Source organism: Solanum dulcamara, chromosome 9 (genome assembly GCF_947179165.1).
Source record: "Solanum dulcamara chromosome 9, daSolDulc1.2, whole genome shotgun sequence".
NCBI lineage: Eukaryota > Viridiplantae > Streptophyta > Magnoliopsida > Solanales > Solanaceae > Solanum > Solanum dulcamara.
In genome coordinates, this window is record NC_077245.1 from 12,917,827 (window position 1) to 12,932,678 (window position 14,852).

Sequence of the window (14,852 nt, forward strand, 5' to 3'; positions counted from 1 at the left end):
ACGTTATCAGCACGAAGCTCTAATTTTTCAGAAAATTAACTTCTATATCAGGTATATCTACTAAAGAAATTTAATTTTTAAGTTATCTTTGTTACTTTCAAATTAATTTTCATCATGTCAAACTTGTCAAAATTGGAATTTGTGGCACTTGATATTTCTGGTAAAAATTATTTATCATGGGTACTTGATGTTGAAATTCACCTTACCGCTAAGGGTCTTGGTGATGCTATAATTGAAGGAAATACAACATCAAGTCAGGATAAAGCAAAGGCTATGATTTTCCTTCGTCATCATCTAGATGAAAGCCTAAAAATGGAATACTTGACAGTGAAAGATCAACTTGAATTGTGGAAAGACTTAAAAGGGAGGTATGACCACCTCAAGGCAACGGTATTGCCAAGGGCTCGTTATGAGTGGATGCATTTACGGTTTCAAGATTTTAAAACCGTAATTGAGTATAATTCTGCTGTATTTAGAATAACTTCCCAATTAAAATTATGTGGGGAAACTATAAATGATGAGGACATGTTAGAAAAGACACTAACTACTTTTCATGCCTTTAATGTAATATTACAGCAGCAATACCGTGAAAAGGGTTTTAAAAAATACTCTGAATTGATATCATGCCTTCTGGTGGCTGAACAACATAATGCCCTTTTAATGAAAAATCATGAAGCCCGTCTCACTGGAACTGCTCCGTTACCGGAGGTAAATATGGTAAAGGCACATGGCCAGTCTGAAAGAAGACAAAATAAAAATTATGACCACAATAATGTGCGTGGACGTGACAATGACAGAAGACGATTTAATAATCGTCGAGGTGGTGGTCAACATTAAAGGGAGAACAATATCAGTTCTCAAAATGGCCCTTCAAAAAGTAACTGTCATCGTTGTGGCATGAAAGGCCACTGGAAAAATGAATGTCGGACGCCTGAGCATTTTGTAAGACTTTATCAAAATTCTTTTAAAAGAAAGGCAAATAGAGGTGGTGCCTCTTCTTCTAATGCTCGGATAGAGTCACACTTGGCGTTCGAAAATAATGTTGAGGCAAGGCCTTTGAATAATGATAATATTGAAGCAAATCTGGCTTTAAGAGATGATGATTTTAATGACCTCAATGATATTACTCGTTTGGAGGTTGAAGATTTTTTTAAGGATCTTAATTGATGTTTAATTTCATGTTTTTCAATATGTTGTCATGTACTTCGAATTATTGTGTTTTTACGTTTATGTATTTGAAGAAAAAAAAATAATCAAGGCCACATTTTTATGATAATTGTATATTGTTTATTACATTGTGCTATTTTACAATGTTGTAATTAATTATTATTAGTGTGCTATTATTTAATCTTAATATCATATTGTTACTAAAAATAATATTCGCCTTATTTAATGTCATTATACTAATTGTTTATTCTTGTTAATGTTTTAGACATTAATAATATATAATGATTGTATTATTTTTGTCAATAAATAAATTATCTATACATGATGAATAATATTATATTAATGTTTTATAATATTTTATATTTGTTTTTAATACTTGTGTATAATATTTATTTAAGGTTAATAAGTATATAATTCCATAAACTAAATTATTGTAACATTCATCATAATTGAATCATATAATTTTTAAATTCTAAATTATCATAATTTAACTTTTTTAAAAAAGGGACTTATGTTTTTCTAGCAAAATTGTTACTTATTTTATTTTCTATAATGTATTTTTATTTTATGAAGATAAATAAATTTATCAGTCTTCAATTGGATTCAAGATGAATAATGGAGATATGTGCATTTTGGATAGTGCCACAACTCATACGATATTAAAATAAAAGAAATATTTCTGTCATTTAATTATGAAAAAGGCCTATGTCAATACAATATCTGGTAGTACAAAATTGATTGAAGGTTCTGGAAAAGCGGCCTTATTACTACCTGGAGAAACGATATTGGTAATTGATAATGCATTGTATTGTAGTAAGTCTCAAAGAAACTTGTTAAGTTTCAAGATTATTCGCCAAAATGGCTATCATATTGAGACTGCAAATGAAGGAAAGGTTGAATACCTTTATATTACTACAATAAATATGGAGAAGAAAATTGTGCACGAAAAATTACCTGCACTTTCTTCTGGGTTGTACCATACAAACATTGGTACTGTTGAATCACATGCCATTGTAAACAAAAGGTTTACTGATTCTAATGATTTTATCATTTGGCATGACCGGTTGGGCCATCCCGGTTATAATATGATGCGCAGAATTATTGAGAATTCACATTGACACACTTTGAAGAATCAGAAAATTCTTCAATCTAAGGAATTCTCTTGTGTTGCTTGTTCCCAAGGAAAACTGATTATCAAACCATCAGCAACTAAGGTTCAGATTGAATCCCCTGCATTTCTGGAATGTATACAGGGTGATATATGTGGGTCAATTCACCCTTCATGTGGACCATTTAAATATTATATGGTCTTGATAGATGCATCTACAAGATGGTCACATGTGTGCTTATTATCAACTCGCAACATGACTTTTGCGAGATTGTTAGCTCAAATTATAAGGTTAAGAGCACAATTTCCAGATTATGCAATAAAGACAATTCGTCTTGATAATGCTGGTGAATTCACATCTCAATCATTTAATGATTATTGTATATCAGTTGGAATAAAAGTTGAGCATCCGGTCGCTCATGTACATACTCAAAATGGTCTAGCAGAATCATTGATTAAACGCCTCCAATTGATAGCTAGACCATTGCTAATGAGGACAAAACTTCCTATTTCAGTATGGGGGCATGCTATTTTGCATGCAGCAGCACTTGTGCGCATAAGGCCAACAAATTATCATGAATTTTCCCCATTACAGTTGGCGTTTGGAAGGGAGCCAAATATATCCCATCTTAGAATATTTGGGTGTGCGGTATATGTCCCAATTGCTCCACCGCACCGCACAAAGATGGGTCCCCAAAGAAGGTTAGGAATATATGTTGGGTATGAATCTCCTTCTATTATAAAATATCTGGAACCTATGACTGGAGATTTATTTACGGCAAGATTCGCTGATTGTCATTTTGATGAATCAGTATACCCAACATTAGGGGGAGAACATAAGCAGTTGAAAAATGAGATAGATTGGAATTCATTGTCACTATCTCATTTAGATCCTCGAACAAATCAATGTGAGCAAGAAGTTCAAAAGATGATTTATTTACAGAATATTGCAAATCAACTGCCGGATGCATTTACTAACCTTCCACGGGTTACTAAATCGCATATCCCAGCCGCTAATACTCAAGTTCGAGTTGATGTTCCGGTAGGACAACCTGTTCAGGCAAATGAGTCTAGGCCACGCTTAAAACGTGGAAGACCATTTGGTTCCAAAGATAAAAATCCTCGAAAAAGGAAAGAAATAAATGATCAAGATGATCATAATTTGGAGGCGAGTGCTCAAGAAGAGCCCAGAGACACAACAAATGGTGATACCACCAACGAGGTCCAAGTACCTGAAAATAATGAGAATGAAGAAATCTCAATAAGTTATGTCTCTATAGGAAAACGGTGGAATCGAAATGATATTGTGGTCGATAATATTTTTGCTTATAATGTTGCCATTGAAATAATGCAATAAGATAAGGATCTTGAACCAAAATCTGTCGATGAATGCAGACAGAGAAATGATTGGCCAAGATGGAAGGATGCAATTCAAGCAGAGTTAACTTCACTTGAAAAACGGGAAGTTTTCGGATCAATAGTTCGAACACCTGAAGGTGTCAAGCCAGTAGGGCACAAATGGGTTTTTGTGCGTAAACGAAATGAAAAGGGTGAAGTCGTAAGATATAAAGCACGACTTGTAGCCCAAAGTTTTTCGCAAAGACCTGGCATTGACTATATGGAAACATATTCCCCTGTGGTGGATGCAATTACTTTCAGGTATCTAATGAATTTGGCAGTTCATGAAAAGCTTGAAATGCACTTAATGGACGTGGTCACTGCCTATTTATATGGCTCATTGGACCACGACATTTTTATGAAAATTCCCGAAGGGTTCAAAGTGCCTGAAGCATACAAGGATTCTCGAGAAAATTGCTCAATAAAGCTTCAGAAATCCTTGTACGGGTTGAAACAATCAGGGCGAATGTGGTACAATCGTCTTAGCGAATATTTGCTAAAAGAAGGATATAAAAATGATCCAATTTGCCCTTGTGTCTTTATGAGAAGGTCTGGATCTGAATTTGTCATAATAGCAGTATATGTTGATGATTTGAATATTATTGGAACTCCAGAAGAACTTTCAAAGACAGTAAAATGTCTGAAAAGGGAGTTTGAAATGAAAGACCTTGGAAAGACAAAATTTTGTCTTGGTCTACAAATTGAACATTTTACAAATGGGATATTTGTCCATCAGTCAACATATACTGAAAATATTTTAAAGAGATTTTATATGGATAAAGCACACCCATTGAGTACTCCAATGATTGTGAGATCTCTTGATATTAATACAGATTCGTTTCGGCCTTATGAAAATGATGAAGAACTTATTGGTGCTGAAATACCATACCTTAGTGCAATTGGTGCATTAATGTATCTTGCCAATAATTCTAGACCAGATATAGCTTTCTCAGTAAACTTGTTAGCAAAATTTAGTTCTTCACCAACACGCAGACACTGGAATGGAATTAAACATATATTCAGATACCTTCGAGGTACCATTGATATGGGATTGTTTTACTCAAATGATTCCACGTCACAATTGATCGGTTATGCAGATGCGGGATATTTATCTGATCCCCATAAAGGTCGATTGCAAACAGGCTATTTATTTACATGTGGTGGTACAGCTATATCATGGCGTTCAACAAAGCAAACTATGGTTGCCACTTCCTCAAATCATGCAGAGATAATAGCCATTCATGAAGCAAGTCGAGAATGTGTTTGGTTAAGATCAATAACTGAACACATTCAAGAAACATGTGGTCTTTCTTTGACAAAAGACGCTCCAACAATATTGTATGAAGACAATGCTGCATGTATAGCTCAACTGAAGGGAGGATACATCAAAGGAGACAGAACAAAACATATTTCACCAAAATTCTTTTTCACTTATGATCTTCAAAAGAAGGGTGAAATAGATGTCCAACAAATTCGTTCAAGTGACAATTTGGCGGATATGTTCACCAAAGCATTGCCAACTTCAACCTTTGAGAAAATGAGATACAAAATTGGAATGCATCGTCTTCGAGATATTAAGTGATATTTTCATCAGGGGGAGCAAAATACGCGCTGTACTCTTTTTCCCTTAGTCAAGATTTTATCCCATTGGGTTTTTCTGATAAGGTTTTTAATGAGGCAGCACTCAAGGCGTATTATCAGATATGTGTACTCTTTTTCCTTCATTAGGCTTTTTCCTACTGGGTTTTTCCTAATAAGGTTTTAACGAGGCACAACATCTATGGATGTTCAAAATAACAATGTATATTATTTTATTTTTTGTAAAGTTTTAACGAGACACATTTCTCGTGGACATCCAAGGGGGAGTATTATCAACCAAGTAAAATGGTTGTCCACTTAAAATGGTGGATAGTCCATTTACTTTTTAAGTGGGTAATTGCCCACTAATATTTTCCTCCACTTGTAAATATGGCTATAAATATAACCTTAAATTTCAATGTAAAAACACACAAACACATAAAAGAAGAGAATTACTATTACTCTCTATATATTACTACTCTCTCTATTAATACTTTCTATATACATATTCTCTTGTTCTTCTTCCTTTATAAAATTATCAAGTTAGTTAATTTATAACAATTTATGAGTGCAAAAATGCAACAAAATATATAAAAGGTCACAATGATGGCATTGGGAGGAATAGCGGGTGAGAGCACCATTTATTAATTTTCTATAACATATTATTATTTCTCTTCTTTTTGGTACATGTATCACTCGAGATCTTTCTTTTTATAGCAGCAAATCAAATTTTCTTTTAATGGCTGCAATTTTTATTTAATTCTCTTTTTGAATTTTTAGGGAGAAGAAATAAGAGTGAAAATAGTAGGATGATCTTTGGAGAACAACTAAAATATATACTTATGAGATTTTATGGTAGATTATTATGAGGAGGAGAAATAAAGAACTTGTGTAATAGTACTCAAAATTCTGCATGTAATGAAGGAATATGTGTAGAACCGAAAATCCTTGTATGGACGAAGATGTATCATGGATATTTTTTATTTCTCCTAATTTCTTAAAACACATACTAAAAATTATATTTTATGGATAAGATGACTTCACTAAAATCTTAACAGATATTTAACTCTAGAAAATATTATAGTTAAAAGAATATTATCTAAAAGTAATACATATGATGAAACAATAATTTTAAAGTTTATGGATTCTAAGTTTTGGATAAAGTCAAGCTATATATATATAATAAATTTTATAAGATAAATACAAAGTTTGATTTAAAACTATTGAGTTTCGCTAATCAGTATGCCGACTTCTAATTCGATGTTGATAAGCAAGACAAAAAAAAACTGATGGATTGTAAACAATTGGCAAAATGACAAAATTTTAACAATACTAAATTAAGCAACAAATTAATAAAAAGTTATAGTAATTTTGTTATTAAGTATATTGCATTAACAATAAAATAATTATTGTTCAAATTTAAAGTTGTACTATGTAATTTTGATATGCTCAAATAAATTAAATGTTTATTTTTCGTGCATTGCGTAGTTACGAATACTATATATCTATATATAATAGGAGAGGTGAAAACGCGTACGTGTCAGCACCACAAAAGACAAATTTTTTAAATAATTAAAATTAATTAAAAATCTAAAAATAAAAATAAAAATTGCAAACACTAAAAGAAAAAGTTACCAAAGTTAAAATTAGAATACTTATCTTTATTGATTAATTATTTAAAAATATGTAATTATTTCAAAATTACATAATTTAGATTAGCAAAATTATAAATTGCAAACATAAAAAAACTACGATAACAACAATACAAAAAATAGAATTTATGATTAGCAAAATCTATCTATCTATCTATCTATCAATCTATATATATATATATATATATGTTAAAACGTCTATGTGTTATCACCAAAAAAAAACAGAATTTATGAGTTATTAACAAATTGCAAACACTAGAAAAAAACCTATTAAGAAAAAAATAATAAAATTAATTACCGCACGGCAGTACCACTAACTTACTTAACTGTTCAGTTTTAAAAAAATATTTTAAAAGAAAAACAAATTAACCAAAAAAAATGCACACTAACTGCACAATACGTGGGATGGGGAAGTGTTTTCAGTATATTCCCCCCCCCCCCCCCCCACTCTCTTTTTACTAGTAAAAGAGATCTGTTATTTTTTTTAAAAAATAATTTAACAAAAGAAGATAAAATAAGAAAAAGACCCCACAAAAATTAACGACCCACAAAATTCTCAACTATATGTGCGTAACTTCCCATTCCTCATTTCCCTCATCACATTATCACTTTCGAGAAATTATCCACACAGCTATACAAGATAGAAACGAAATGGGATAAAAAGAAATAGAGAGTACAGAAAATATCTGCACTCTCTCAATTCACCGGTAGTGAAAAAATTAAAGGAAATCTTTAACTAAGAATTATGATTAATATCTATTTTTGCTTAGTTTGTAATATACTGTTAAATTGCTATATTAGATGCGGGAAAGAGTATTATATAGGGGTACAATCTCTCCTCAAGCATCACATGTATTGGAGGATTCTTGGAGTAGAATAATTCAAATTTTATATTATTTAGAGCTTCAAATATTACTTTATTAAGATAGTATTTACATTCAAAGAAATATCATTAGCATTGTTAAGTAATAGAATAATCGAAATAATCTAATGACAATATCAAAAAAAATTCTATAGCATTATTCGTGAGAAAATACCACTTGCAATTTTGACATAATTGATGAAAGTACTACTGTATGTTTTTTTGCATATCAATTATTTTTTAAGACTCAAATATAGATATATCTAATAGGGTGTGTAAGATAGAAGCATAAATTTTTTAATCTCATATAAAATAAACATTTGAGTAGAATATTTCTACTGAACAAAGGTTATCACTCATATTAAACAAAAATATTATTATACATAGTGATGATGGATTTGGAGGAAAAATTTACTTTGAAATTTGTTATTTCCTCCCAATGATAACAATAATTATAAAAATATATTTCCTAATATTTTGTTAACTTATGCATATGCAATAACTTTTTTCTCACGAATTTTGTAACAACCTGAGCCGTCGTTAATCATGATTAAAAAGAAATTCACAAGAATTTGGCTTGATTGGATCCCACCATCCTGCCAGAGCGCGATGGTCCCGCTGAGGCAATGTCGTCAGAGCAGGAAGTCATGGGACAAAACTTAAGTCGCAAATTTCTTATTTTTCCCACTTCTTCCAAGTGGAGGTTAGAGGTGAGAATTTCTGCAAAACCATTCAAAAAGGTTGTTCTTGACCTGGGAGAAGAGGGAAGGCAATCTCAGCATTTGGAAGGATTTAACCAGTGAAATTCAATCTGGTCTTACCGTAGGACGTTGAGGATCAATGATTTCAACAGCACTATCTCTCCACGGATTGCTTGGCGCCCAAGTAAGCTAGGCTTTTCTTTTCTGAGTAGTACGTCTATACCTACTTCGTAGTGTAAAAAGGAATTTAATGAGAAATCATATAACTAAGTTGTGGGTCATGGGTCACATGTAGAAATTTGATTGTGTGGGTGTCTGATTCGAATGTGACCTGATAAAAAGGTGTTATAATGATTTGGGAAAGTGTTTTAGCGGTGACATTATTGCATATAGATGGTTATTTGATAACGGGCATAATGTTGTATACAGGACTATAAACTAAGTAGAGATTGTTGATAAACCTTAATGGTTTAGTAGTGTAGGTGATGGTCTAGTTTCCCGTATGTGTTCATATACTTGTTAAATTGCTTCATCATATGCATGTGTATATATGAATAAGAAAACATGCTAGATTATGTATGAAATGATCATTTGCCAGCTTGTTTTGGGTGATGAACCTGTTCTTGGCGATATCAATACTGTAAATACTAATGTGATTATAATTGTGGAAACTATTGAGTTGTGATATTACTGAATGTAGTTGGACTTGGTGATATTTGTTCTTCCATGAACTAATAAGGTTAGTGGTAAACAAGCCCTAGACTAAGGACCTGTAAACGAAACTTGAGTTAAGGGGTATTGATTATTAGGGGTGATGATCTTGAAACAAATTGATTTGTGGATAAAAGAGTAGGCCCTATTAGGCCTGAATGTGATCTATATGGTATAATCGTATTCTATAATTGTACACGTAGAAGTTGTGATTTTTAGTTGCCAGAGTGCCATTGTGATGTCCATGAATAATTGAGACAGGGATAGTGGCTACCTATAACTCGGGTGAGTTGGAAGAGTGTGGTTGTGAGAGGGATATGCAGTATGCTGTAAGACAGTTGGACTAGAACTAGTGATGGGTGGGTGAAATCATTGAGTGGTTAAGGTTGTTAGGTGGGGACTGTTAGTAAATGAACAGTGGTATGGTGGGTTTAAACCCATGGTTATCAAATTGTAACTAGAATGGTTGTGGAACTCTGAAATTTAGAGTGGGGAACACCTTAAGGTTGGAGTAAGGAGTGTACTTATTTGGTTGAGATGAATAATATGATAAAGTTTAATTATCATGATATCTCTTATTTTTCTGTTCATATATTATGGGGTAGGTAGCAGATTGAACGATGATGCCTAACAGTACATGTTGTTTGTACTGATATTACTCTTACTATGTCACTTGGCATAGTCTGGTTGCGGGATCAGTTGTGTCGCTTAGGTGAAGACCAAGACGATCATCCAGCAGCTTCTATTTTTTCCCTTCTCTTGGTGGAAGCTGGGTCATTGGTCTTTAATTTATTTCTACTTTTAGTAGCTCTTGTACCTGTTTAGACCAGCATCCTTGGGGGTTTTGTATAAGCCAGATTAAAGATAATTTTCCTTAGAAATTTTGGTTAAATTGTTCAAGTCTTTGATTTTAACTTCCGCAATATTTTCCTAGAATGGTTAAGGGTTCTCCTACTTAGGGTATATAGTGGATATCCGTACGATTCGGTGGGTTGGATCGTGATAAATTTTGACTATTTTCTTTATGATTTTTCATTGCAATAAAAATTAAACATTATCATATTATCTTTTTTGTATATCATTATCCGTTCAATGTGTTATCTGAAATAGATTTGAAAATAAATTTATAAAAATATTATTCAACTGTAACAATTGTATATTACTAAAATACCATATAATTATATGATTTTTAAAAAAAGAAATATCATATAATTGATGTATGATTTTTAGAAAAATTGAAAGACAAACTTTGAAAATTTGAATAGCATACCTACAATTTAGTATTCAAATGATTAAAACTATTTAATTTAATGCTTAACATTATCATAATCATAGGACTTTTTTAGCTACATTTTATTTTTTAATCTAACGATTATTTTATTATTTTTATATCTTCAATATTATAACAAGAGGCTAACATGGATTGTGTGACTTTATTTATGATTTTAAATAATTTTAAAAAAACATTATGCTAAAATTTATTATTTTCAAATTCAGACAATAAACTAAGCTTATATATTGATTTATTTTCATCAATTAACTGCGCAACACGCGGGTATGTATACTAGTATCTTGTAATTTCACAATTTCACACAATGGTAGATATTTGGTGGTGTGGCATCTGTGGTGGACAAGATGAGAAAGCGAGATAGAAATAATTTAAACAGATGAAGAGGAGATGCATAGACGCATCAATAAAAAAAATATGAGAGATTGGTTATAGTGGGTATAAGGCTGAAGAAGTATTGGGAGGGTGAACAGACATAAGATGACGTTGTTTCAAGTCATCGAGACCATGACCCTAGATAGAAGGGCGTGGAGAACACGTATTAGAATATATGGATAGTAGGTGGTGTAGTGTTGTTTTGTTTTAGGTGGCTGGTGTTTGTGTTGGTACTGGTTCTATTACTTTAGTTCTTATTTTTTTTTATTTTACCATTGTTTATTATTGCTTCTTTTAATATTAATAATTCATCCTAGTATGTTGTTTATGGCATTTCGATTATCATATAATTTTATTGTTGTTTTGGCTTTTTTTGCACTGTTTCTTATTTCGATTCTCTTCATTGTCTTTTTCTTCTTTATACCAAATTTGTTGCACTTGAACTGCGAATTTTTCAAAAACAGCATCTCCACCTTCATAAGATAATGATAAAATCTACTTACATTCTATCACCATCAAATCTTACTTGTGGAATTTTTCTCAATATGTTATTGTTGTTTACACAAGGACAAGGTGAAATTGCAATCAATATTTTGTGTCTTTCATATTAGGATTTAGGGAAGTTCTAATTCTTAATGAGGTGAACTCGTATGACTAAAGATCATTGGAGAACATCATTTTTATTTAATTGGAAGTATCTAAACTTCACTATTTTGTAAGTTGAAGCACATGGATATCGTGAGCATCGTATATCAAACTGTTCCAGCATAATATTTTTGTTTTCCTTTTTAAATTGTTTAAGAGTTTTAAGGAAGAAAATTTGTTATTTTTATTTAATGTGTGTCTCTCCTATCAATTTTTTTTTTATTTATCTTTAATGCATTTTACTTGATCCTAGTTATGGGTCATTATTTCTTTTGCCTTGACAAGCATATACAACTTTTTATTATCGTATTTATCCTCGAGCTCTATATATAAGTACTCAAAATTTGTTGTATTAATAGTCGTAATCGCTAACTTAACTTCTTTCTTCGTTCCTTCACTTGTCTTCGATGTTTTTGTTTATCATTAGCATCGTATAATCAAATACAATTTCATTTTCAATTTTAATTTCATAAATTGTAAATAAAATTAAAAAAATACACTTAAAGTTTGTAGCCTTACATATTTTAGTGCAACGTGGCAAGTATCTAGTGTCATTGAACAATATTACAGACATTGCTGCTCAAGTGCTCATGATTTATTTTTCTACATTTATGCTTCAGGAAAAAGAAAAGGATATTTTTATGTATATACAACTTTGATATAACTATCCTTTAATTTTATTTTTTGAGTTTTTAAATTCAAATGGTATTTGTCTTCAGATTTCATGCCCGCATGGTCACAAGCAAAATAGCAAAGCCAAAATAAGAATAAAAATAAAAAAAAACACCACAAAATTCTAATTACTTTTTGATCTTTACTTTTTTCAATTTTCTCTTCCATCTCAAATTTGGGTTGAAGTGCTGAACATTTTGGTCTATCTTTTAAAAAATATGTTTTAATTATGTCTAAACTTAATTTTAAACTCACTGTGAAAATTTTGTTGGCAAAAATTAATTTCCTGCATAAATCGGCAAGCCAATCATATGTGTATTTGGGTGTTTTCATAAGCTTTATGACTATGCGCCATATAAATTGTGGAATTGAAATGATCAATCAATTTTAATTGATTATCAAAGTCACTTAATTTTATATTATCTTCCAAAAGTTATTTAACTTTGCTTAATTAGCTTTTATGGTCATTCAACTTGGTCAGTAAGCTTTCATAATCATTTTAAATAAACTATAATTCTCGGCACCTATTTAATGACGTGACAATTCTAAAATTTTAAGAAAAAATAATTTAAAAAATTAAAATCAATACTTGAACCCAACCCATTTTAAATTCTTCTCATAATTGATCCGACCCACTTAAAATCGATTATATAAAGATGCCTAGTTTTCTTATATATAAGGGGTTACAAGCACACAACTTCTGGACGACGTGTCTGTTTGAGCTATATGCTTGTAACCAAAGGCATGGGGCCCACTTTAGTATTCTTTTCGTTTCAATTTATTCGTTTACTTTTCTTTTTAATATGTTATATGTTTGAAAAATACGTTAAAAATATAGTCTATTACAATAATTAACAACTTAATATACTCAGTTATAGATTTAAAAAATACATATAAATCACAACAATTAACAACTTAAAATATTTTTAAAACATATTTAAAAAATTGGTCGACACTTGATTTCAATCAACGCCACATAAATTGGGACAGATGGAGTAACAAATATTGTTTGAAAATTACGTAAAAAGTACTCTAAATTATAATAATTAATAATTTAAAATAGTTAAAAAATCATATAAAAAATTTGGTTGGCTCTCCAAATTTCATCTACACCACATAAATTGAAACGGTGAAAGTAACATACATCATTTGAAAATGACGTAAAAATTATTATAAATCACAATAATTAAGAATTTTAAATATTTCAAAAAAACATATAAATTTTTTTATTGGCTCTCTAAATTTCATCTATATCACACAAATTGAGACAAATTTAGTGCTAAAATATATGAGAAAAATAAACAAACAAATAAATAAATCTTGCATTACTTTTTTTTTGTATGAGCATCTTATTATAAACAATTGCAAATAATTTTGAAAATGCTATGATGCACTAGTGGAAACAAATTAAACGAGCTAGAGATAACGATAAATAAGATATGATCAAATAAATACGTGATTGAATAAGAAATAATATTGTATGTATTTATGTTGTAATCTATGTATGGATTGTAATTGGGGTCTAATAGACGGAGGAGAAATATTTTAAATCCGAAAATTAACTTTAAGGACATTAATTGAGATTTAATAGGTGAAAGAAAAGCAAATATAAATTATTTTCCATATGTCAGGAGTATTGTTTTAAATCTCATATCCAAGTTTTGAAGTTGTTTGTTAAAATTTTCAAGTTTTTAGATATTTTCCAATTATTTTAGGAATGTTAACTTAATTCTCCCAATTTTTTGTATTTGTATTAAAGTTTGTTTATAGCAAGAACCAAGATAGTATATTGAAACAAATAACTAACAATTTGTTGATTTGAAAGATAAGAATATTAAATTTATATGTTATAAATATGAAAATAACACATGTTTACATATTAAGTTATAAATTAGAGTTTTAGAAAAATAATAATAAAAGCAAGTTTAAAGTGAAGTATGAAATTCTAAAATTCTAAACGGCTAACTCTCAAAATAATTTTATAATTAAGAATAATTATGAGATTGTCCAGTCTAATATATTTTTTTGTGATTTTTTAACATGTGAGCTTTTTAAAAGATGATGTATTTCAGAATTTACCGCTAATGACAATCCTCTACATTTTTTTGGTCATTTCAACCTTATGCATCAACATTCTTCTCCCCTTCAATATTGTTGTCTAGATTTACCCATTGTCCTTTGTTTCATTAATTTTCAATAGTTTTGTTTATTAATTTTCAATTGTTTGTTTCAGATAAAAGTGACATCAGGTATCTAAACCAACAACATAAGACACAGTTCTATTTCAATTTTATTTTACATAACAATTTTTGATTTTTTTTTAAAGTCCAGGGTGCAAATTCTCTTGATAGTTGACTCAATAAACGATCTTGTAATCCTAATCATATCAAAATCTAGATATATCTAAACTTATATTCTCAAGTTAAGACTTCTACACTCAAATATATTAATGGATAACTCATTTGCTGAAACCATGCATTTTATATCAAAAAATCTATAAAATATTTACAAATAGTTAATTGTAAATCTAATTATCATTTTATGTTAGAGGAAGGAGCTTAGTTTTAGTTTTAAGTATTTTGCTAGTAAGGATGTTGATTTGTGTTTTTGTGGTAACTTGTTAATTTTGTGGACCAAGGATATATGTGAGATTATCTTGAACATATTCTCTTTTAAGTTAATGTTATTAAGAGAA